The following is a 4,069-nucleotide window of genomic DNA, read 5'->3' as shown; positions in this document are numbered from 1 at the left end:
GTATAGGACTTCCAGTCGTAGAGATCCCAGTGCTTTCCGACCTTCAGTACTGTGCCATGTTCTGCAAAAACTATTTGTAACTTTGGGTAGAGCATGATGTCATTCTTGATCCTTCGAAAGACTCTATCTGGTGGTAAGAAACTGTGACCAGTAACGGGGAATACGAGAGCAACTTTCGACACCTCAACAGGAACTTCATTTTGGAGCCACCACAGAATCATGCATGTCATGGCGGAGTTCTTGTTCTGGCCTGCACAGCCGTCGGCCACCAAGCATTTTTTGGACTCCGGCATATTTGATGCTTTGAAGGGTGCTGTGTACAGCACTTGCCACTTCATTGCTTCCTTTGGCACTCTCATCTTCGCTCCAGGTATAACAGTGGCCAACCTCTTTGGGCTATGAACCATTTTGTTGGTTTTGAACTATGTACAAGTGGTTTCCGGCTTCCGGCTGTAGTATGGCTGCTGGTCAGGAAGTTTGGGGATAGGTTGCTTTTGTAGGCAATAAAAGAAAAGCGTCGGAAGATCTGCTCTTCTTTCTTTCAAGAGAACGTAAAAAGCCCTATACTTCAGCATGTGCGCCCGTTGCTCCTTCGGTGACCTTTTGCTTCTGCAAATGGTCGTCCACCGTCTCGAAATAGTGTGCATTTTTCAAGCATACTAAACACACGTCTGTCCTAGGTGCCCTGAAGGAAAGGTTAAATTTAGTCCGAAAAATTCAATAAAAAAAGCCGTACTTCACTTGCGCGTAATTGAAAGCTTTAGCAGTGTACATAGGCCAAAAATTCCTGCTGCGGTTGAGCGCCGATAGCAAGTAAAGCAAGTAAAGTAAAGTAAATCCAACTACGGCTGCACGCTTGGCCCCATACCGTTTACTTTGTGGTCGCCGCCTCGATTTTCCAGCTTGATTTCGCCCATTTCATGCTTGTTCTTCAGAAATCGTGTGACTGTACTGTGCCTGAATCCTAGCACAGCACAAAACATATCACGGCATACTGTGACAACTTGTCGTAGAAACGTAATTGTATGTCGCTGAGAGCGCACGATGGGAGGGTGTATTTAGTGCGTTGCGGCGCTTCACAGGTGCAGAAGTGTAAAACAGTACACTCAAAGCACCACGTTTTGTTTCTGAAGTCCGAGAAATTTGTCCTTGAAACTTCTTGCTGAAGATGCCGAAACCAGAGGGCACTTAATTTTTTTGTGCGTGCATTTCGGCAGTGGTACGCTTCGCACTCCCTGTGCGCTACGTAGCCAAGGACCACTTCTTCTTGGACCGGTCACCAATCTCTTCGTTACCGTCGTCTTCCATTTGAGACGGGTAAACTCGGTCAGAAAACACCAAAACAAGGCAAGAGGTTAAACCGCGAATGGGAGTAGCGACGGCCATATTGGCTGTATGATCATTTGATTGATACAGGTGGTGGACTTAGCTCGCTTTTGAATTGAAATACCGCCTTTGAGTTTGTATTTCTCACTATACTTCGCTAATTTTGTTTTGAGCGGGTTTTGATATGAACGTTCTCTAGAAATAGTTTATATTACACCCACATTTAGTGAAGTTTTGGTTTTGGTTTCGGGCTCATTTTGAGAAAAATATATAAATATATATATTGTGTGTGCTTGTATGTGTGTGCGCGAGATGCCTGGCGGTTAATATAGGTTTACGGTTTACGACATAACCAGTGCGCTACAATGGTAATTTTTTTTCGGCCAATGTCAGCCGCTTCTAGCCAATCCATGCCGGTGCCCGGTGGCTTTTTTTGTGTGGTGTTTCTTCTCCCCTGTAGGTACGGTCGTACGGTGGCGACGTCGGCACATTTTCCCAAACAACAATGGCTTCACAAATACAAGACGATGACTCAGTTAATGGCGAGTATATAAGTTTTACCATGTTGTTATAACGTTGTTAAGGGCAGCTGCTTCCGGTTTCCTTCGTGCCGGTACCCTAGTGCCGTACGACTCAACGTTTGTACGAGTGGTTCATTTCTTGACGTCTCGGCGCTGGCTCGCTTCTTCAGCAAATGATGGCAAGTGCAGAGCGGCAGTTTCGTCGTAGGCGAAACCAACGTACCGAAGCCTGCCTTAGTCTTGTTAATTACCCGGGTGCTAAAATTGTTTCAGCTGTGCTGGGTGAGCAGTGCGAAACCAGACAACCGGCTGTCAGTGATAACGGCTCCGACACATCTCAGGAAGACGATGAGGGGGTACCTGCTACCCGCGAAAGTGCCTCTGAATGTCTGGACTCTCCGCAGCCCCACAACTTTCAGTGCTCGGGTGCTGGTAGTCGTTACTCTTCAGGTTTTGTGCACAGTGACATCAGAGAGCGGGAAGAAATGTCCGAAGCAGAAGGTGACACGGGGTCTTTTCGCAGCCGATTACAAACACTTGCTATTGAGCACGGTCTTTCACATTCGTCAGTGACTGCGTTACTAGGGTTACTTCGGACTCATGGTTGTTTTTCATCTTTGCCATGGTCAGCAAGAACATTGCTGGCTACGCCTAGGAGGTCCCAGGGAATTTTGCACATTGCTGGCGGGAAGTACTGCCACTTCGGTATTGAAGAAGGAGTTCGAGATGTTTTACGGCTGGCAAAAGCGCTTCCTCAGGAATTAGCCCTCAACTTTAATATTGATGGGCTTCGGATTGCAAAGAGCTCTGGAAGTCATTTCTGGACTATCCTTGGCCAAGTCAAAGACATCGACCCTCACAGCCCCTTTGTTGTCGGCGTCTTCTTTGGTTACGAAAAGCCTGATAATGGAAATAAGTTCCTTCGTCTTTTCGTGGATGATTTGGAGACCGTCACAGCTGCAGGCATTCAGGTTGGTGCTCCAACCATCCCAGTACGACTAAACGCACTTATTTGTGACGCGCCAGCAAAAGGATTCCTTCTAAATATTAGAGGTCATACTGGGTTACAGCTGCACAAAATGCACTGTGAAAGGCACCTACAAAAAAGGGAGAGTGTGCTTTCCAGACATTAGCAAGCTACTTCGGTCTGATGCTAGCTTTCGTGATCAGGATCAAGTATGGCACCACCATGGCACAACCATCCTAGAGGAGCTACCTATAGGTTTAGTCCAAGATGTGCCACTAGACTACATGCACCTTGTGTGCTTGGGTGTCGTGCTCAAGCTCCTCAAATTGTGGGTCCGTGGACCAAAAGAGAGCAGAAAGGAGATTGACATGCGGGAGGAGCTTTCTCTGAAGCTGAGCAAGCTTGCTATGTTTGTTCCGGTGGAGTTCAACCGGCGCCCAAGAAGCCTTCTTGAACTTGACCGATGGAACTCGACAGTTTCGCTTTTTTCTTCTGTATGGCGGGCCCCTAGTGGTATCTTCCATACTTAAACAAGGATTGTATGAGAACTTTCTAAGCCTTCACGTGGCTATCACTATCCTTGCATCACCAAGCAGCTTCCCAAGTGAAATTGACTATGCAGAGGAACTGCTACGATTTTTCAATAAAGTCTTTGCCAAAATATACGGCAAGCACCTTTTGTCGCACAATGTGCATGCACTGTCCCACCTTGCTGCAGACACGTCACCTAGGGCCCCTTGACACATGGAGCGCGTTCACATTTAAAAGTCACATGTGCATCATCAAGAAACGCCTGCGGAAACCGAGCTATCTCTTAGAGCAGCTGTCAAATCGTCTGGCTGAGAAGAGGTGTGTTCAAAGCACAGGACAGCCACCTGCAAGAAGCACTCCTCGTCTTGTGGCTGAGCACCACACTGGTCCACTTGTGCCGCAGTGTAGGGGACCACAGTTCAAAAGAGTGGTGCTTCCTGGAGGCACTGTGATCGACACAGGGATGAGGAACAGTTGCTGCAACCTTATCGATGGCAGTATTGTTGAGGTTGCGAACATTGCATATTCTCTTCAAGGCACACTGTGCATCATGGGGAGAAACGTTCTGAAACAAGAGAACCTGTATACCACGCCGTGCCCTTCGTCGGCTTTAGGCATCTTCAACGTTCCGCAACCGTCTGCCTTAACCTCATGGCCGCTGGACTGGTTTACTGAGAAATGCATGAAGGTCACTTTTAAAAAAAAGCAGACCGTTTTCTCTCTG

General features: G+C 47.4%; 1 pseudogene; it reads left to right on the top strand.

Moving 5' to 3' along the window:
* Positions 1-3,098: 3,098 nt before the first annotated feature.
* LOC144144133 (uncharacterized) lies at positions 3,099-3,797 on the top strand (annotated as a pseudogene).
* Positions 3,798-4,069: the final 272 nt, after the last annotated feature.

Source organism: Haemaphysalis longicornis, unplaced genomic scaffold, assembly GCF_048455015.1.
Source record: "Haemaphysalis longicornis isolate Haplotype H1 unplaced genomic scaffold, Haemaphysalis longicornis Haplotype H1 scaffold_63, whole genome shotgun sequence".
Taxonomy (NCBI): domain Eukaryota; kingdom Metazoa; phylum Arthropoda; class Arachnida; order Ixodida; family Ixodidae; genus Haemaphysalis; species Haemaphysalis longicornis.
This window is presented reverse-complemented; position numbering and strand designations above follow the sequence as displayed.